General features: G+C 35.2%; 1 non-coding gene across 1 annotated transcript; it reads left to right on the top strand.

Annotated features, from left to right (window-relative positions):
- Window positions 1–524: 524 nt before the first annotated feature.
- On the top strand, window positions 525–632 carry LOC112717061 (small nucleolar RNA R71). Its single transcript, XR_003160557.1, has one exon. It is a non-coding gene; the product is annotated as a small nucleolar RNA R71 (small nucleolar RNA).
- Window positions 633–22,978: the final 22,346 nt, after the last annotated feature.

Here is a 22,978-nt window from a genome sequence, read left to right as displayed (position 1 = left end):
AAAGGCTTGCCATTGCTAAACCTGTTTCTTCCACCATTATTGTTGTTGAAACCTTGTTGAGGTCTCTGTTGATCCTTCCTTGAGAGATTTGGGTGATTTCTCCATGAAGGATTATAGGTGTTTCCATAAGGTTCTCCTATGTAATTCACCTCTTCCATTGATGGATTCTCAGGATCATAAGCTTCTTCTTCAGATGAAGCATCCTTAGTACTGCCTGGTGCAGCTTGCATTCTAGACAGACTTTGAGAAATCATATTGACTTGCTGAGTCAATATTTTATTCTGAGCCAGTATGGCATTCAGAGTATCAATCTCAAGGACTCCTTTCTTCTGATTCGTCCCATTGTTCACAGGATTCCTTTCAGAAGTGTACATGAATTGGTTATTTGCAACCATTTCAATGAGTTCTTGAGCTTCTGCAGGTGTCTTCTTCAGATGAAGAGATCTTCCAGTAGAGCTGTCCAATGACATCTTGGACAGTTCAGATAGACCATCATAGAAGATACCTATGATGCTCCATTCAGAAAGCATGTTAGAGGGACACTTTTTGATCAATTGTTTGTATCTTTCCCAAGCTTCATAGAGGGATTCACCTTCCTTCTGTCTGAAGGTTTGGACTTCCACTCTAAGCTTACTCAATTTTTGAGGTGGAAAGAACTTTGCCAAGAAGGCATTGACTAGCTTTTCCCAAGAGTTCAGGCTTTCTTTAGGTTGTGAGTCCAACCATATCCTAGCTCTGTCTCTTACAGCAAAAGGGAATAGCATAAGTCTGTAGACCTCAGGGTCAACCCTATTAGTCTTGACAGTGTCACAGATTTGCAAGAATTCAGCTAAAAACTGATGAGGATCTTCCAATGGAAGTCCATGGAACTTGCAATTCTGTTGTATTAGAGAAACTAATTGAGGCTTAAGCTCAAAGTTGTTTGCTCCAATGGCAGGGATAGAGATGCTTCTCCCATAGAAGTTGGGAGTAGGTGCAGTAAAGTCACCCAGCACCTTCCTTGTATTGTTGGCATTGTTGTTGTTTTTGACTGCCATGTTTTCTTCTTTGAAGAATTCTGTTAGGCCCTCTACAGAGAGTTGTGCTTTAGCTTCTCTTAGCTTTCGCTTCAAGGTCCTTTCAGGTTCAGGGTCAGCCTCAACAAGAATGATTTTGTCTTTGCTCCTGCTCATATGAAAGAGAAGAAAACAAGAAAATATGGAATCCTCTATGTCACAGTATAGAGATTCCTTGAGGTGTCAGAGGAAAAGAAAAATAGAAGGAAGAGGTAGAAGAATTCGAACTTATCAAGATAGAGTTCGAATTGTGCATTGAGGAGGAGTGTTAGGCCATAAATAGAAGGATGTGAGAAGAGGGGAAGAAATTTTCAAAAATTAAAGTGAATTAATTAAAAGAAATTTTGAAAAAATGGTAATTGATTTTCAAAAACTAAGATTGAGAAAGAAATAAAGTGATTTTGAAAAAGATTTTGAAATTGGAAATCAAAAAGATATGATTGAAAACTATTTTGAAAAAGATGTGATTAAAAAGATATAATTGAAAAGTTATAGTTTTAAAAAGATATGATTGAAAAGATATGATTTGAAAAACAATTTAAAAAAGAGATTTAATTTTGAAAATTAATGACTTGGCTAACAAGAAAAGATATGATTCAAACATTAAACCTTTCTCAACAGAAAAGGCAACATACTTGAAATGTTGAATCAAATCATTAATTGTCAGCAAGTATTTTTGAAAATGGAAAGAAATTGATTTTGAAAATATATGATTGAAAAGATATGATTTGAAAAAGATTTGATTTTGAAAAATTATGAAAACTAGAAAAAAATCTGCATTAAAAACAAAATCTTCCCTCTTGTGCCATTCTGGCATTAAACGCCCAGAATGGTATCCATTCTGGCGTTTAACGCCCAAAATTCTACCCTTTTGGGCGTTAAACGCCCAGCCAGGCACCCTGGCTGGCGTTTAAACGCCAGTTTTCCTTCCTCACTGGGCATTTTGAACGCCCAACTTTTCTGTGTAATTCCTCTGTCGTATGTTCTGAATCATCAATTCTCTGTATTATTGACTTGAAAAGACACAAATTAAAAATTTTTTGATTTTTAATAATGAAGAATAATCAAAATGAAACTTAGATCAAATAAACAATGCATGCAAGACACCAAACTTAAAATGAGACAGTAGACTCAAACAAGAAATATTTTTGGTTTTTTTTATGATTTTGTAATTTTTTTGGATTTTTCGAAAATTATATGGAAAAGAAAATAAAGAGATTCAAAAATTTTAATAAGAATTCCAGGAATCATGCAATGTTAGTCTAAAGCTTTAGTCTAAAGGAATTAGACATGGCTAGCCAAGCTTCAGCAGGACATTGCATTCAAGAGCTAAATCGATGAAAATCAATCAGCTTTGGTGATGATAAGAACATCACCTTGAAACTCTAGAATTCATTCTTAAAAATTCTGAAGAAAAATACCTAATCTAAGCAACAAGATGAACAGTTAGTTGTCCAAACTCAAACAATGCCCGGAAACGGCGCCAAAAACTTGGTGCACAAAATTGTGATCATCAATAGCGCCATCAACATGGTACTCTCAATTGCAATCTCAACTCTTTATCACAACTTCGCACAACTAACTAGCAAGTGCACTGGGTCGTCCAAGTAATAAACCTTACGCGAGTAAGGGTCGATCCCACGGAGATTGTTGGTATGAAGCAAGCTATGGTCATCTTGTAAATCTCAGTCAGGCAGATTCAAATGGTTATGAATGATTTATGAATAAAGCATAAAATAAAGATAGAGATACTTATGTAATTCATTGGTGAGAATTTCAGATAAGCGTATGGAGATGCTTTGTGCATTCCGTCTATCTACTTTCCTACTGTCTTCATCCAATCCTACTTACTCCTTTCCATGGCAAGCTGTATGTTGGGCATCACTATTGTCAGTGGCTACAGTCCCGTCCTCTCAGTGAAAATGTTCAACGCGCTCTGTCACAGCACGGCTAATCATCTGTCGGTTCTCAATCAGGTTGGAATAGAATCAAGTGATTCTTTTGCGTCTGTCACTAACGCCCAGCCTTCAGGGTTTGAAACTCGTCACAGTCATTCAATCCTTGAATCCTACTCAGAATACCATAGACAAGGTTTAGACCTTCCGGATTCTCTTGAATGCCGCCATCAATTCTAGCTTATACCACGAGAATTCCGATTAAGGGATCCAAGAGATATCCACTCAATCTAAGGTAGAATGGAGGTGGTTGTCAGGCACACATTCATAGGTGAGAATGATGATGAGTGTCACGGATCATCACATTCATCAAGTTGAGGAACAAGTGATATCTTAGAACAAGAATAAGCTGAATTGAATAGAAGAACAATAGTAATTGCATTAATACTCGAGGTACAGCAGAGCTCCACACCTTAATCTATGGTGTGTAGAAACTCCACCGTTGAAAATACATAAGTGATCATGGTGATCATTGGCTTCAGCCCAAGAGAGGGAACCAGAAGAACCAAGATGAAAATACAATAGCAAAAGGTCTTATTTGTAGAGAACTAGTAGCTTAGGGTTTACAAAGATGAGTAAATGACATAAAAATCCACTTCCGGGCCCACTTGGTGTGTGCTTGGGCTAAGCATTGAAGCTTTCATGTGTAGAGACTCTTCTTGGAGTTAAACGCCAGCTTTTGTGCCAGTTTGGGCGTTTAACTCCCATTCTTGTGTCAGTTCCGGCGTTAAACGCCAAAATTCTTGAGCTGATTTGGAATTGAGAGTGCGCCAATTAGGCTTCTGTAGCTCCAGAAAATCCACTTCGAGTGCAGGGAGATCAGAGTCCAACAGCATCTGCAGTCCTTTTTAGCCTCTGGATCAGGTTTTTGCTCAGGTCCCTCAATTTCAGCCAGAAAATACCTGAAATCACAAAAAAACACACAAACTCATAGTAACGTCCAGAAAAGTGAATTTTAAATAAAATCTAATAAAAATATAATAAAAACTAACTAAAACATACTAAAAACATACTAAAAACAATGCCAAAAAGCGTATAAATTATCCGCTCATCACATAGCCATTGCCTTGATATGCATCACAGAATGGTTGTTGATAGTCCTTTGGAGGTGGTTGTTGCCATGAGGGTTGATCAAATCCTTGTGGCTCCTCCCATCTTTGATTGTTCCAACCATGGTGCATGTTGTCATTATAATCTCCTCTTCCTGCAACATAATTATAACCAGACTCATAGCAAAAGGGGTGAGAGTTCATAGTAGTGAGAGAAAATAAAAACAAAAACTAACAAAAAAGGAAAAAAAAAATTTTGAAAAATATTTACAATAACCAATAATGAGGCACACGTTTGCAATTCCCCAGCAACGGCGCCATTTTGAAGAGAGGATTTTTGCTAGTAAAGAATTTTATAAAAAAAGTTGCGTTGTAGATATAGATTCTAAACCAATAGAAATTCCTTCGTGCAAACATTTTGGTTGTCACAAATAACAAACCCCTTTAAAATTGATAACCGAGTATTTAAACCTCGGGTCGTCTTCTCAAGGAATTGCAGGGAGGTATGTTCTTATTATTGGCTATGAAAAAGGTAAAATTGGGGGTTTTAGAAATAAGGAAGAAGTATGACAAGTAATTCAAATGACAATTAAAATAAATAAATAACTATAAAATAAACTTTGGCAAGGTATAAGAAATTGGAAGTCCAGACTTAGTTATCCTTATCAATAATGATGAAAGTTGAATCTTAATTCCACTTAGTTGACCTTTACTAAAGCAAAGGAAAGTCAAGGGACTAATTAGTTTGACCTTCGAATCTTATTTATTTCCTAAGAAAAGGTTGGGATTATTGAAGTTCAATTCAATTAGCGAAGATAACAATTATCAATTATATTGAGTTGAGGTAACTCCTGAGTTACTGATTTCTTAACCAAAACCAAAAATGTAGAAAGCTAAATTAAAATCATCAATATCTGGAATACCTCAAATAACAATACATTCAAAGCAATAAAATCTAACATGGAAAAATTTATAAGCCAATTGGGCAACATAAATCAAATACAAATGAAAGCATTTAAGTATCTCAAAGTAGAAGAGAAGTCAAAATAAAGAAATATTGAACCTGATGTGAATATGAGACAAATTCCTAATTCCTAAAAATCCTAATCCTAAATCCTAAGAGAGAGGAGAGAACCTCTCTCTCTAAAAACTACATCTAAACTATGAAAAGTGAATTATGAAAGCATGATCTGCATGGGTGCATCACCCACTTTATAGCCTCTAATCTGTGTTCTCTGGGCCGACAACTGGGTCAGAAACAGCCCAGAAATCCCTGGAGAAGAAATCTGCCACGCTGGTTTTTCGTCACTGCGACGCGGCCGCGTGGAGCACGCGGGCGCGTCGCCTAGCGTCAGAACAACTATGGCACATTATATATTAAATCAAAGCCCCGGACGTTAGCTTTTCAACGCAACTAGAACCGCGTCATTTGGACCTCTGTAGAAAAAGTTATAACCGTTTGAGTGCAAAGAAGTCAGGCTGGATAGCTTTGCAGTTCCTTCAACTTCTTGTATTGCTTCCACTTTTGCATGCTTCCTTTCCATCCTCTAAACCATTCCTGCCCTGTAATCCCTGAAATCACTCAACACACATATCAAGGCATCTAATGGTAATAAGAGAGGCTTAAACCTAGGGAACTTAGGGCCAAAGAAGCATGTTTTCAATCAAAGCACATAATTAGGAAGGCAAATGTAAAACCATGCAAATAGTATGAATAAGTGGGTAAAGAGTTGATAAAATCTACTCAATTGAGCACAAGATAAACCATGAAATAGTGGTTTATCAGTAAGCAATGAAGAAGAGATTGAATTGGAAGGAAGCTACCAAGAGGAAGAGGTTGAAATCGAAGAAGCTTGTGAAGAGGTGGAGATAATCGAAGAAGAGCACAAGGGAGTGGAACTTGCAAGACCATTGGAGACATCCCTTCCTAAGTCACCATCCAATACAACATTCAAGTTGGTAAAACTCTTATCCCTAAGCTTTATTATCCCACTTGAATATGGTTTGCTTGAAAATGATGGTCAACTTAGAGCTCTTTGTGGATTGAGGAGTAAGAAAGAGTCATGTAGTGGTTGAAAACATCATTCTAGGTTCATTATGGTTGCATGCTCAAAGTTTGATTGCAAGGTTTGGTGTGGAACTAAATTGCATGGGTCTAGGAGAATGTTTGGGTGCTTAATTGAGAATTATAAGGTCAAGCCACCCAATTGGAATCAAGATGATCAATTTGAATATGGGTATCAAAACAAAGTGTGGGATCCCAGATCGCACAAGGAGAATCAAATTTGGGAGCCCATAGCTTGTGTGGAACTCCATCAAGGCTTGGAGTCATCATCTTTGAAGCATGGAGCTTATTGGAGACTCAAGCATTGGTGGATGTTCAAGGATAGCTTCAAGCACAAGCCACCTTGAGATGAGCTCCCCATAAGTCCAACTTAAGGACAATAAGCAAAAGTGCTAGGTGGGAGACACTCCACCATGGTAACATCTTTTCATATTTTTTCTCCTTTGTAAATATTAGTAATTTAGGTTTAATTTCATGTTTGTTTGATTAGATGAGTTTAATTGGGAGTCTAGTAGGTTAAATAAGGTTTTATGATGTTTTGGTAACTGTTTGGAGGTTCGGAATGCTTGGTTTGGTGCAAAAACATAGAAAAATTTTGAAAAATAGAGCACCAATCCGCGCGTGCGTGCACCTGGCGCGTAAGCGCGCCTCAAGCAATTTCGACCATCCACGCGGACGCGCCATGTACGCGTACGCGTGGATTGAATTCTTTCCACCCTCCATATATTTTTCCGAGAGTTGTGCCTGGAGTGTGCGAACCTTGTGCCCCAAGGCATGTGCACGCATACCTTGCGCGGACACGCCGCTCTCGAAATAACACACTGACGCGCACGCATACTGCACGCATATGCGTCGCTTCCATTTCACCGTTCTGCGCGCACGCGTGGATTGCCTTGTTCCACTCATCTTCTTTTCTTCTCTTCTTCCCTTCTCTTTCCTTCTTCTCTCTTATCTTCTTTTCTTTCCACCCTTCAAACATCATCCAACACTACCAAATATCATGTAACACCATTTTTTTTAGTTAGTTAGTTAGTTTAATTTTTGTTTCTCATTATAAGTATTGGATTACTAATCTTGTTTACTGTTTACTGCTGCTGCTCATTGATAGGATGTTAGTTTAACATCATTGTTGTTAATTGTCATTGTTGGATTCCTTTGTTGAGGTTGTATTTGGTTACTTGGTTTAGAACTTTCCATGCTTAACATTTGTGAATACCAAGTACTTGTTACATTGCCTTCATGCATCTTACCTCCTTGAATTACATGTTTTGGCCACCATGCATTCATCATCCATTGTTAGGCAATTATACATTATCAATGCATTTTTTTAGGATGCTTGTTCTAATTGATCATCACCTATTTCATGCATTGAGATTGTGGAATTGTGAAATCGGATCGAAAAGTTACCTAGTGACATATTTTTGAGCTTTCTAAGCTTTGTGGACCATACTTGCTATGTGATTGATTTTCACTTCTATGTCCTTTTTCCTAAGTTCCATTGCATCCATGTGTTTCACCTCTATGTCACTTAGGTGTTGCAACAACTTCAATAAGTTCCATTGTTTGATGTGTGAGCTCTTTATACTATTTTGTTCACTAAGTCTACTTACACATCAATCAATGTCCATGCATTATCCAATTTCACAATTGCTTGCCCTTTTTGCTTGAATGCTTTTGTGCTTCTTCACTACTTGTTGGGTTGTTTTTTCCTACAAGTCTTTTAAGGTATCTCAAGCACACTAGAATGAGTGAAGTGTATGCTTTCTTTTGTGTAATTGTGACATAGCTTTTTAGACAAGCGTGTGTGTGTTTTAACCCGCGCGCAATTTTAGAACCCACACACCTATTTTTCATTAATGTCACACCGATTCACTCACTCCATTCTAGTGGTTCTTACCTCATTCCAACAATTCACGCTTCCTTGCTTTTGTATTTTCTCATCTTACGGTGTTTCTTTTGTTTTTCATGATCAATGCACCACAAGCAAAAATGGAAGCGGGAGAAAGAACACGCAGCAACCGGTTGACCTACCAGCTGAAGGTGGCAACTTGGAGAGTCGCCGTACCCCCTTGCTCATCTTTGAGTGCACCGAGGACGGTGCAAACTTTTAAGTGTGGGGAGGTCATCCGACCACTCGGCATTTTTGGGTAACAAATTTCTAATCCCAATACTTTTGCATCTCATTTTAGGATTTTTAGTTGTATTTTCTTATTTTGCATATGTATATATTAAGCTTAGTCAAAATCATGATATTTTCCAAAGATTTTATCTATAGGGTACCCCAATTGATTGAAAAAAAAAATTTTTTAGAACTTGCTTGAATTATACAATTGTGAATCATGTTTTTGTGCTAAGAACACAAGCATGTGACATTTGACCCTAATTATGTGGTTACATCATATAGCCACTTATTTTCATTCTTGTGTGCATTATTCTCTTTCTATATGTCCATTATTTTGTGTATACATACATTTATATGATTGAGGCCATCGTTTTAATTAGCTCACTTACCCAAATAGCCTACCTTTTATCTTCTATTGTTAACCAATCCTGAGCCTATGCTTAACCCATTTGTTCTTAATTTTAGCACATTACAAGCCTAAAGCAAAAAATAATAAATGCCCTTATTTGGATCTTTGATTAGCTTAGACTAGTGAGAGTGCTTATCATTCAAGTTTGGGAGAGTTGGGAACATTGGTTGGGATGAAAGTGTATTTTTGTATTTTTGTCAATATTTTGGGAAATTGGGTACATACTCATGCATTGAATGTAAAACCATATGCATTGATACTTTTGTATATACTTTATTGCAAAAAAAAATAATATAAAATAAAGAATATATATATATATATATATATATATATATATATATATATATAATAGAAAAGAAAAAAAAAGAAAAGCAATAAGAATGGGACAAAATGCCCCAAGTAAAGCTCAATAAGAATCAATGCATATGTGTGGTGATCAAAAAGAGAATGCATGAGTGTGTGTGAAAAGTAAAGAATGGGTAGTTAGGTTAGCTTTGAATTGTATAGGTTGTCATAGGTTAGGTGGAAAGTTTAGGTTAATCAAAGATTCAAATTCTAGTCCACTTGACCATATGCATCCTTACCTTGACCCTAACCCCATTACAACCTATGGGAAAGACCTCATGATATTTGTATTCATGCATGAAATAATTGTTGATTGTTAGATGAAAAACAAATCTTGGAAAGCATGATTAGGATAGAATCGAGTGAATCAACCCTATACACTTGAGTGCCTAGAGCGGATACACATCCGGTGAGGGTTCGATCGCTCAATTACATGCCTCAGTCCATGATCATCTTTTCTTGCAAGTTTGTAAAATCTTTCAATGATTCAATTCAATTGTGGGTTGATTTGATTGTTGTTGCCTTAGCCCTTGTGCTTGCATATTTATTCTTGGAAGTTGACTTATTTTGACCAAGTAGTTGCATTCATGTAGATAGATTGCATATAGATAGGTTGCATGTAGTTATTTTGCATTGAATAAATGTGATACCCCTTGCTTCTTTCTTGATTTTAGCATGAAGACATGCTTAGTTTAAGTGTGGGGAGATTTGATAAACTCCAATTTTGTGGTTTATCTTGTGCTTATTTTAGGGGATTTTATCACCCTTTCCCACATTTATTCAATGAAATAGCATGATTTTGTAATTCTCCCTTGATTTGTGCTTAAATGTGAAAACATGCTTTTTAGGCCCTAAAATTGGTGATTTTAATTCACTTTAATTCCATTCGATATCTTGATGTTTTTGTTGAGTGATTTCAGGTTCATAAGGCAAGTATTGGATGGAAGAAGTGAGGAAAAAAGCATACAAGTGGGAGAACTCATGAAGAAATGAAGGAACCGTAAAGCTGTCAAGCCTGACCTCTTCGCACTCAAACAACCATAACTTAAGCTTCAAAGATCCAAATGAGGCGGTTCTAGTTGCGTTGGAAAGCTAACATCCGAAGCTTCAAAATGATATAAAATGTTCCATAGTTTCTTCGCGTCTAAGGGACGCGCACGCGCAATGTACTCATGCACGCCGATTGAGCACGTGGTTCACTAAAGTGAAATCGTGGCCAGCGAATTCTAGAGCATTTCGGGCTCAACCCAACTCATTTCCAATGCTATTTCATGCAGATTTCAAGCTTGGGCAAAGGAGGGAGCAATTGATTGTAGCATTAGCATCATGTAGTATAGTTTCTAGAGAGAGAAGCTCCCTCTTCTCTCTAGAATTAGGTTAGGTTTAGGTTAATCTCTCAGAGATCTAAGTTTAATTACATGTTTTCATCTTATTTCTTTTATGATTTCTTACTTCTACTCCTTTATTCTCATGATTTGTAGTGTTAATTTTCCTTTTATGCTCTCTTTTATGTTCATGCACTCATATTGGATTTGATTCACTTTTAATGCAATTTAATGTTTGATGTTCTTTCATTGATGAATTGAGTTGTGATCTCACTCTCCTTGCAATTGGTAGTAGTGTAGATTTACTTTCCTTGCACTTTTTACTATGCTTTCCTTTTATGCCTTCCAAGTGTTTGATAAAATTCTTGGTTGGATTTTAGAGTAGAATTTTATGCTCTTGGCTTGGGAAGGTAACTTAGGAACTCTTGAGTTACTAATGTCCAAGTGATTGACGATTGGGAGCCATTAACTCTAGATCTCACTAATTGATTTGGTGTAGAACTAGGACTTATGGACTTGGATTGATATAGCTCATTTGACTTTCCTTTATTAGTTAGAGGATGACTTAATGGGGTTGATCCTTGCCAATTCTCATGTTGTGGTTAGTGATTAGGATAGAGATCCTTGACCACCAAACCTTGCCAAGACCTTTTTGTTATTTGAATTTTATTTTCATTTACTTTTCATGTCTCTTATTCCAAAAACCCCAAAACATACTTCATAGTCAATAATCATTCACTTCATTGCAATTTCTCGTGAGATGACCCGGAGTCCAAATACTCCGGTTAATTCTTATTTGGGATTTGTTCTTTGTGACAACTGAAATTGTTGCATGAAAGGATTATTGTTGGTTTAGAAACTATACTTTACAATGAGACTTCATTTGTGAAATTCTAGACTGTCAAGAATCCTCTCATCATCTATGTGCAGCTTCCAAGTAGGTTGTTTGTGTTGTAGGTCAATGGCGATGAACTCGGATATGAAGTTAGCCAGTACTTGTGATTTCAAAACCATCCTTGATTGGTGTTGAATGTCAGATTCAAAAAGTTCAACGGACCACATAATTGATCTTTTAGCTACTTCAGATTTAGTTAAGATCTGTCGAAGTGGTTGGTCTATTCGTACAATAATTGTGTAACACTGTAAATAGTGCCTCAACCTTTTAGCGGTACTCACCAAAGCTAATGCCAGCTGTCCTATCTTTGAGTATATTTACTTTACTAGTTGTAGGACCTTGCTGTTAAAGTATACTGGTATTTGTATTTTTCTTGTTTCAACAACAAGATCCAAGCTTATATCATGGTTAAAAACAGATAAGTATAAATTTAACAGTTACCAACTTCTGGGCTTTGAAGTATTAGAGGTGACAACAGGATAGTTTTTAGCTCCAAGAATAACCTCTCACAGTCCTCATTCCATTTGAATTATTTTCTCTTAGATATAGTTTGGAAGAAGTGGTAAGATCGGTTTGCTATTGTTGGTAAGAATCATGATAGTGTTGCTAGCCTTCCAGTTAACTCGTGGACTTCTTTTACAGATTTTGGGCTTGACATGTAGAGGATAGCACTGCATTTTTCAGAGTTTGCTTTAATCCCTCAAGAGGTCAGCATGAATCTGAGGAATTTTCCTCCTTGGACTCTGAAAGCACACTTCTCTGAATTTAGCCTCATTTTTTATCTTCAGATATGGCTAAAAACCTCAATCAAATTGGCGCTATGTAAACCTCCTTAATGTGTCTCTGCTACCATGTTTTCCCTGTAAACCTCTGATAAACCCCAATTTTGTGGTTTATCTTGTGTAGAATTTGGAGGGTTTTACCTATATTTTTCGCACTTATTCATATAAATTGCATGGTTTTGTGTTTCCTTCCTAATTTTGCTTCATGGTTGAAAACATGCTTCTTTGATCCTAAAAATGCTATATTTTAATCATCTTCTATTATCATTTGATACCGTGATATGTTTGTTAAGTGAATTTAGGATCTATAGGGCAAGGATGGCCTAGAAGATGGAAAGGAAGCATGCACAAGTGGAAGGAACATGAAGAACAGAGCTTTGGAGAATTGGCCGCGACAAGCATGCGTGGTCGACGCGCACGCGTGGGAGCATGTTGCTAGGATTGGCGCGCAAAAGTGATGCATTTGTGTAGTTGAGCAAAAATTCCCTAGACGCGTACGCGTGCCTGACGCGTACGCGTGGCTCGCAAAACGTAGATGATGCGCACGCATGGCCGACGCGCACTTGTGACGCTCGGCACATGACATCATTAACGAACTCATGACTGGTGATTTCTGAGAGACTCCAGGCCCAATTCCAACTTGATTCTGCATGGAAAAGACCCATGAATTGTAGGGGAAAGTGAGGAATCAAACATACACACTTTACACACAATTTTAGTTAGTTTTTGGTTCTTGTGTTCTAAAGAGAGAAACTCTTACTACTCTCTATATCTAGTTTGTTTTGATCTTCCTTTGTTGAAATTCTGAATTGGGTTTTGTTAATTTCTATTTCTAATTACCCAATTTGAGTTCTCTAGTTATAATTTTGTTTAGATTTTGTGTTGAATTTGAATTCTCTGGTTATTCCCTTTTTCTTCTCATTTTATGAACTATGTGGATTTTGAATTTCTATTAGTGCATTGATGTTTTCCATGATTGATAGTGTTATTTGAGTTATTTTTTATTGATATTTGTTAGTGGGTACTTCTAATTTTCAATTTATTTGCAATTTGAATATGTCTTTTGTTAATGCATACCTTGTGTTTGATGAAATGTTTCCTTTGATTATGGAGTAGTTGTCTTTACTCTTGGCCTAGGCTAAGGGAATTGTGTAAACTTGAGTCATTGGGTCTAATTGATTTGGTGATTTGAGAGCCCTGGTGGTCAACTTGATACCCATTGACACCAATCTACTACTAAGTCAATTAGTAGTTAGATTGAGACTTATGAGTTGAGATTAATCAAACCATTTAACGTAAAGTAGACATTATGCGTACATCAAGCATAGAGGTAGACTTAATGAGCTTGGTTCCTCATAATTGTCAAGATATAGTTATTAGACAAGGATGGTAACCCCAATTCCTATGCCTAGCCAAGAGTTCCATTTATTATTCATATTTGAAACCAAAAAATTCCAATTGCTTGATTCTTGTTATAGTTAGTTAATTGCTTACTTAGCTCTAGAATAGAAGTAGATTATATGTTCTCTTATTAGATTAAAATTGTTTATGCTTGGCTTTAGCTGCTTTAATTTAGCTTCTTGCACTTTAAGATTCCTTGCATGTTAAGTTTAGTAGTTTAAATTCTTGTTTATGACTCCCAACCCCGGAATTCTAACCAATATTGATGCACATGTTTGCCCATTCTCTGAGGACGACCCAAGACCAATACTCTTGGTTACTTTATATTGGGGTTGACTTTGTAACAACCATAATTCTAAATTTGATTTGAGAGTTATTAGTTGGTTTGGAACTATACTATGACATGACTTTCTATCAATGAAATTCTAGGCCAACAATAATTCTTAGCATCAACCTCCAAGTTACATCCTATTTGGTACTGGAAGATCTTATCCATCAGTTGTTGGTATGTCGCGCTTGCATTCTTAAGGCCAAATGGCATTACCGTGTAACAAAAATTGTCAAATTCTATAATAAAAGTTGTCTTATTTTGGTCGTCAGGATGCATTAAAATTTGGTTGCAACCAGAGTACGCATTAATGAAGCTTAAGCTATTGAAACCAGAGGCACTATCAATCAGTTTATCGATACAAGGCAGTGGATATGCATCTTTTGGGCATGCTTTAGTAAGATTTGTAAAGTTATCTTACATGCGCCATTTACTTGAGTTTTTTCTTACCATCATCACGTTTTATAGCTAGGTTGTAAATCTCAATTCTTTAATGAAGCCAGCAACGAGCAGTTTCTTAGTTTATTCTAAGGATGCCATCTTTTTATCTATGCCTAGGTTGTATTTTTTTGGGTTATAGGTCAAACATTTTGATCGATTGCCAGCTTATGGCATATGATATTGGGGTCAATACCTGGCATGTCGGCAAGCGTCCATGCAAATAGGTCAGCATTGTCTTGCAATATAGATATTAGCCAAGATTGTTCTTCACCTAAAAGCGCATATCCCATATATATAAAACATTTTGTATCTTCAGTTAGTGTTACCTTCTCGAGGTCGTCCATTGGTAGGGGTCTTTCTCAGAAATCTACTTGAGGATCATGTTAGTATATGCTGTGGTAACTCTTTTGAGTTGAATACAGCTTGCATGTGTGTTGGTGGCACCACTTGGCTAGGACTTTATTTCATGCTTGCGTTATAGCATTCCTGCGCTTCTTTATGGTCGGCGTGCACTATTGCAATCATGTCTTCCTGCACATAAAACTTAACACACAAATGTAAAGTGGATAATATTGATCCAAATGAATTTAAAGATGGTCTACCAAGAATGATGTTATATGGACTAGGACAATCCACTACTAGGTATTGAATATCAACAGTTTTTTATTGGGGACTTTCCCCTATCGTAGTTTTTAACCAGATGTAACCAAGTATTGGAACTCTTTCTCTGGAGAACCCAACCAGTTTCTCAAAGGAGGGTTGTATAGCTTTGTCACATAGTTTTATTTTCTAGAAAGTAGAGTAAAATAAGACATCAACACTACTTCCTGGGTCAAATAAGACCTTTCTTACCAACAAATCGTCAGTTTGGATGGAGATTACTACCGAGTCATCAAGGTTTCAACTTTATGAAAGGAAATCAAACTGTGTTAAAGTGATAATTGTCGTGGCTGTATTTAATGTTGATGGATATGTTGTTTCTTCTATTTCTAGCATAGCTCGGTAGCTTTGCTTTCGAGCTAAGCATGTGTTTCCAGGTCCAGCAAATCCTCCTGAAATTCAATTAATGATCCCCTGTGTTGGTTAGAATTCATCCATTCACCTTTGTCTTTCTCCATTGGAGTTCGAGTGTTAGCTTCTTAGGTGAAGTTTCCCTCTTTATGTACTTGTCTATTTACATATTTGTCTAGGAGGCCTTGTTGAGCTAGACTTTCAAGAAATCTTTGCCACTATGCATTCATCTGTTGTATGGCTGAATTTTCGGTGAAACGCACAGTGTTTTCCTTTGTCCATGAATCTCTGATCTTGATAGGTTCCTGCTCTGCTTGGGGGTTTAATGATTTTGGCATGGAGGATTTCTTTTATGATGTCCTCCCGCTTGGTGTTGAATCGGGCGTAAGTATTAAACTTGGGGATTAGCTTAAATGAATTTTTGACATCTTTGTTGTTTTGTGGCCTGGGGTTTTTCTTCCTCTTGGCGAGGTTGTTGTTTTTCTATCCTCCGAGCTTCGCAGAGCTTCTCAATCTCCATATGTCCTGCAGCCTTTTCTCGGAACTCGGCCAACATCTTCGGCTTTGCTACTACTATTGTTTCTTTGAATTTTCCAGGGCAAAAAATGCTTTTGATCGTGTGTAAGTAAATGTCTGGGCTAAGCTCTGGAATCTCCATGGTCGCCATGGCAAATCGTATCATATAGTCCTTGAGGCTTTCGTGTTGTCCTTGTTTAATGGTGTTAAGATAGTCTGACCCATGTACGTATATTTTTTAAGAAAAGTGGTTAGTGAAGTCGTCCTCCAAATTTTCAAAATTTGAAATGGATTCTACAGGCAACTTAAAAAACCAAAGTAAAGCAACACCATTTAAAAATGTTGAAAAAGATCGACAGAATATAGAGTCAAAGGCACCATTGAAAAACATCATTGACTAGAAGTTAGTCACATGAATGTGAGGATCCCGAAGCCCTTCATAGGGATTATAGGTGGTTGATGAGGGTTAAATACTGATTTATAATTTTCACAAGTTAAAACTCAAATTCGTTATAAGTATATTCCTAAACTGTTATATAACCCTATCAAAATTTAATAGATTGTCACAAGTTACAAATCAATTAACTGGGAGTTTTAAATCTCGGATCGTTCACCCACGAAACTCCAATCGGGTGTGCGTATCATTGGCTATGAGAGATCAGGGGGTTGATCGCAATAAGCAGGGGGTTAAATAGCAAGAAACTAAAGCAGCATGCAATAAACCAAACTAAAAGTAATTAAGGAAAAGGAAAGAAAATTCAAATACAAAAAGGATCTTGACAAGTGTTAAGAGTCAAGGATTACTATCCTTGTCATTAACTACAAACATGGCAATTATGAAGAGTTAATTCTACTTAGTCAACTCCTAAACATCGGGAGAAGTCAAGTAGGCATAATTGATCTTAATCCACAAATCCTAAGTAACTCATTAATTATGCTTAGTGAAAGGATAGCGTTAGTGGAAACAAAATCAACTAACAATCCTAAATCACTAATCAATATCAGACATTAATGACTCAAGGTCACCTAAGTCCTCAATCCCAAGCCAAGAATAAAAAAATCTACTCTTGAACTAAAAGAAGCATTTTGTTAAACACTTGGAAGGGATAAAAGTAAAACATCATAAATTGCAAGAATTAATTAAATATATGACTACCAAATACAAGAAAATAATAATAACAACTCAAGTAAGCATCAATTAAGCATAGAAATATCAAATTGTATTAAATAAAAAATTAGAATTCAATAATTTTTCATAAACTAAAAAGTAGCAAAATAGAGAAATTAACAAGAGAAACTAGACAAATTAAGATAATAGAACAAGAAAATATAAAAAAACTAAACCAAAATAAGAGTATAACCTAAAACTAGAGAGAAATTAAATTAAGAAACCTAGAATTCTAGAGAGAGGTTGTAGCTTTTCTCTCTACAATTTTGCCCAAAACATGATACTGCACTACTACTATACTACTTGGTTGATCTCCCATTGATCCATGCTTCAAATGCTTCAGAAATGAGTTGGATTGAGTCCAAAATGGGCTTGAAATCGTGAGCCACGTGTTCTTTTAAGTGAGTCACATGCTGGAGTCATGCGTACGCATGCGTGATGTGTACGCACAAATTGGAAGAAATGTGTACACATGACCCATGCATACACACAACTGCATTTTTTCATAAATTCTCCACTTTTGCATGCTTTTCCTCCATCTTTCCAAGCCATTCTTCCCTCTAAAACCTTAAATCACTCAAACAAACATATCAAGGTGATGCAAGAGCATCTTAAGTTATTTTTAATTATTATTTCTTTAAATAAAGGTAGTGATATATTATTTTTCATTAGATTTTGATGCTTTTTAACAATGTTTACTGGAGTTTCTTTCCTTGAATAAAGTTAGAGATTTTTTTTGCTTTAATTAAGACTTTTTTGGTGCTTTGATCAATTCTTCTTAGAGTTGCTTTGTGCTTTTGTGAGTGTAAGAAATTTTGAAAGATGCTAGTCAAGAACAAAGGATGAGATGGACAAAACAAGGATCAAAAGAACAAAGGAGGAAGCTTAGAACACATCCTGAATCCTTAGGACACACTTTGAAGCTCAAATTCATCAAATTTGAGACTTTGGATTCATTTGGCATCCAACGCCACTTATTTATTTGGCGTCCAATGGCAAAAGGGAAATCATGCGTACGCATCCCTCATGTGTATGCATGATGGTAGAAAAAAAGGAGGTCATGCATACACACGTTTTTCTATGAAAATGGGGTTGTGCATACGCATCCCTCATGCATACGCACAACTAGTGTCATAAGGGGGATCATGCGTATGCATGATCCATTCGTATGCATGATACCCAGTTCGCGTCCCACGCCAGTTTTGTGGCGTCTAACGGCTAAGGCAAAATAAAGAGTTATTTTAGGCCAAAATTGGAGGATAGAAACAGATGTCCCACGGTCGTCATTTGGCGTGTCACGGAAAAGTCAAACAGAGGGAACATTGGATTAAATTGAAGCAAGGAAAGCTTGCCATCCAACGTGATTTGCATGTTGTACAATGACTAACAATTAGCCCAACTCCCAGGCTCCAATTTCATCCATTCATCCATTCTCCAAGCTTCCAAAGAGTGAATCAGGACCAATAAATCAAGCTCAATTTAGTTATGAATTATATGTAATTTGAATTGAATTTGAATTTGTATTTGTAATAGGTTATAAATAGGGATTGAAAAGAGCAGTACGAGAACACCATCAGAGGGGGAAAACTCCACACCCCATTCTAAACTTCTCTTCTTCTTCACATTTCTTTTCTTTCTTTTGCTTTGCAATTAGGCACTAATTTCCGTTGTTGAGGGGGAAGAGCTCTGTTAATTTCTAATAGAATGAATTTGTTGATTCTCTATCTTTGATTTTTGTATTATTGTTTCTAAAATAGAATTTTCGTTCTTCATTTCAATAATTCAAATCCATTGGAAAATGGTTTGAATATGGGTTAAATTTCATGATCAATTAGAAAATTGAATCATAAGAATTGAGCTTGAAGACCCTCTCTCTCTCTTTCAATACTTATGGTTTTCAATTTAGATTTGATATGTGACAGTGAATCAACTAAATTTAGATCTTAAGGATTATGTGGCCTAGAAATCAGAAAATGTAGTTCATCTCTTCTAATGAGCAATTGATCAAGAAATTGACAATTGATTAAGTCAAGAGAGGTTGATTTACCAAGGAATTAAAATTCAATCACTTATGATTTTCTAGAGATCTATAATTGCATGATTGAGATAAAGTTGAGATTTATCATTCTGGAAGAACTAACATTTTTCATCCTCAACATTTTATCTTATCTTATCTTTGATTCCTTTATGAGCTTTATTGTTAATTCATTTCTATTCCTATCTATTTACATTCATGTCATTTACTTCTAGTTGATTTACCTCCCAATTATTTTTATTCTTGTCATTTACTGTCATTCATTTACATTCCAATTATTTACTTTAATGCTATGCTCTTTGAATAATCATCATACAAATATGAATTGTCTAACTAGAATAATCAATTAATCATTGTTTGCTTAATTCATTGATCCTCGTGGGAATGATAACCCACTCACCGTAGTATTACTTGATACGATCCAGTGCACTTGCCGGTAGTTTGCGAATTATGATAAAATCTATATCAAAAGGCATCAAATAGAATAAAAGTGAATTAAATTTGACAATTTAAAGCATAAAAAGCATGCTTTTAACAATTAAGCACAATTAGGAGGAAATTTACCAAATGATGCAATTTCAATGAATAAGTGCAATATAAGTTGATAAAATTCACTCTTTTCAACCCAAAAATCATCGTACAATATAGACTTATAAATGGTAAGCAGTGTAAAGTTTTTTGGCATATGAAATTTCATAATGTCTTCTAAGAAAGGATTGGATATTATCTTTTTTGCCTTCGGAAGCATCGTCCCCTCCGTGTGGTTTTCCAATGCGTGCTCGTCATTCGGGCTTGCATACTTGGGACCACCTTTGTCATGTTTCTCGTTTTGTTGTTAAGCTAATAGTTCAGCCATCCTCTAAACCTCTGCTTGGAGCTCAGCATTTTGCGCCAACAACTCAGATTGTGATAGCTGTAGGATCCCGTTGTCGACCATAATCAAAGTCCACGTCAAAAGAATGCACAATCAAAGGAAACAAATATGGTGTGGTTAGTCTATCAGTCCACGGTGGGTGCCAAATATTTTGTCCGCAAAGATTCTACCGAGTTATAGCACCTATTCAAAGTAGCGGGTTGATCCGTCAGAATAATTATTTGTCGGCTTCAAGTAGAACACATCGAATGAGGACACCTGCAAAAAGTATTCCAATGCTTAAGTTAGTGGAGTAATCTTAATGAAGAAGTGAATTGCAAGAAAACTAATAAATAAAAAAGTGTGAATATATGATTTTTTTTAAATTATCCTTTCACGTTGTTTCTCCCTTCGAATAAAGAGTAAAAACCCGTTATGCTTGACTCGAACTCTATTGATATTTTTGGTAGATTCTATCTTTTTTACCGTATTAGTTTTGTGATTTTACCATTACCTCAATTTAGTTTGTTATGTGAGCAATTTGTGAACAAAGTATGACATAGATATCATATAGTATATTGAATAATTTTATATTTAGTATTATTTCTATACACAATAAATAACATTGAATCAAATACACTAGCTAATAAAGTAATAATAATAGAACTCAAGTTGTCAGGTTGTCATTTCCATGAGCTATCCAATAGGTTATAGCAATTAATTAACATAAAACGGTCAGGATTCAATCACCCTAACTTTTATCACTTCATAATCATATTAAGAGTAAGACGTTACTAACTTAATTTTTTTATTATTAATTTAATATTGAACTTTTACGTGTAAGTCTATCGATTATTTTATTAAAACTATAACTTTTTCAACAAGTAAAAACAACACACTTTCACATACTTAATACTAATAATACGTTATAGTGTTATATACAAAAACATTTATAGAACCAACCCCTTTGAATAAAACTCTAACTAACAAGGCGAGAAAAAAATAAATTCTAACAACTCAACTTGTAAACATATTTCTCTGTGCTCCTGCAGCTTCGCAATAAGCGCCTTCGCACCTGTAGTTGAAAGGGGTGGAGATAGGGGATAAGAACTAGGTATTTCATAATAGGTTCGGGATTAGGAGTTAAGTTCATACTATATATACTTGGTCAGCAATAACAGTCAATAAGGTACCATCTAATTCAACAATTAAAGAACACAGAATTCAAACAGTCATTTAGCATACCCACAATCACAAAAAATTACATTCACAAACAAATATGCGCAAACAAGTATGATGCATGTCTATCCCTAGTGCAGGTAATGAGCTCATCTGTCGGTTTCGACCCGCTTCCGACGCAACTCAGCAACCTTTGTCTGAGTTTGGTTTCCAATGTCATAACCTATGTAAGCATCCTCTGTCTTACAAGTGCAACTCTCTTGAGCCAATGTATGCAAACATAACCTCTGTAAGCAACCTTTGTCTTACAGGTGAGGCTCTCTCTAGTCAATGTATGTAACGATAACATCTATAAGCAACATCTGTCTTACAGGTGCGACCATCCCTCGAATTGGCCGATGTATCTCTGGAAAGCAAATCTCGGTGGACTCACCACCATATCTCTGTTCATTTTTAGCAGGTAAATAATCATCTCTCCTTTTCTTTTCATTCTTTCTTTCTTTTCTTTTCTATTCTCCGCCCTCCTATGGCAAAGGTTATTTAGATTCTTTTAATCTTTTGACTCTCTGCTCTCCTGTGGCAGAAGTTTTTTGAACTAATATATTTTTTCTTTTCTTTTCTTTTCTCATTATTCTTTTAATTCCTTACTTTTAACATAAAAAATTATGTTCACAATCCTCCCTCATTTTTCTCTAAATGTTTTATAAAAAAGAAATTACGAAATTCTTAACTTAGATTTGTCTTTCTAAAACTTTTAGAAAAATTTGTCTATTTACCACTCTCTATTTTATTTTTTTTCATGATACATATAATAATATTCTAAAAAAAATATATTGATAAATAATAATTTGTAATAATAATTTACTATAATGTAAATGAATAATTTTAAACAAATATTTAAAATAATATTTATAATATTGTTAAAACTTATTTTATAAAACCTTATTTTCAAATTTTTGTTAATTACTTTTTAAACCACGAATTCTTTAATATTTTATTTTTGACTTCAATATTTTATAAAATTATATTTAAACCTTCACTTTGTTTCAAATTTATATAAATAACCCTGAACTTTTATAAAATATCCGTTGTACTCCTGAACTTTATTTATTATCCAAAATATCCGAAAAACTTATTATAATATTAAACTTAATTTTTCATAAAAATACAAATATATTTCCTCAAAAATAATTCTTTTTACCTGATTCTTCTCTTCACCAAGAATCCAAACGCTCCTTATTTTCTTTTTAATTAATATATTTAAATCTTAATCCGTTTTTGAATTTTACGGTTACCGATTTTTCACAGCTTTTAATTCTTTGGCCATTAAACTTCACCCATTTTATTCAAAAACTAACACAATGACAGTCCTAAATCAGCTTCATTATCACAGTTTGAGTAGCACAAATATGACCAAATCACAAGTTTAATCACATATAATAATATATCAACAAAATTTAATATAAAGTCAATCAAACTCTATCAATAATCAATCACAACAACCATTCACTTATCCAACACAAATTTAATTGGTGAGAATTTACCAAAATTTTTATACGAAATTAAAATACTCGAGGCTACGAAAAAGCTTTCTGACCGAACTGTTGAAAAAAAAATGTCAAAAATCGTCTGTATTTTTTAGAATTCCAGTTAGCTGAACTCAAAGAGAAGAAAAACTTTGTTATCGTCAACTTTCGTCGAACAAAAATAATATCAACACATAAAAAAAAAATATAAACACTTTTATTGAATTAAATATTTTATTAGAGTTACAAATTACAAAAAATCGAAATAAGTTTTACGGTGCCATAACTTTTCTTATTTTCTCTCACGGTTTTCTTGTTCTCTCGGTGCTTTCTTTTCTTTTCTTTTCTTTCTTCAAAAAGAATGAAACATGCATGGATGATTGGTAATAAATAAAGAGTAAATAAAAATAGTTAATAATGATTATAATTACGTATTATTAGTTAGGAGATATACGTGTCATAATTATATATAAGTATATATGCATGAGGCCACGTTTTATTTCTTTCCTTTTCCTGAA

The sequence above is a fragment of the Arachis hypogaea genome, chromosome 1 (genome assembly GCF_003086295.3).
Source record: "Arachis hypogaea cultivar Tifrunner chromosome 1, arahy.Tifrunner.gnm2.J5K5, whole genome shotgun sequence".
Lineage (NCBI taxonomy): Eukaryota > Viridiplantae > Streptophyta > Magnoliopsida > Fabales > Fabaceae > Arachis > Arachis hypogaea.
The sequence above is the reverse complement of the archived record's forward strand: the minus strand, read 5'-3'. Positions and strand labels throughout refer to the sequence as shown.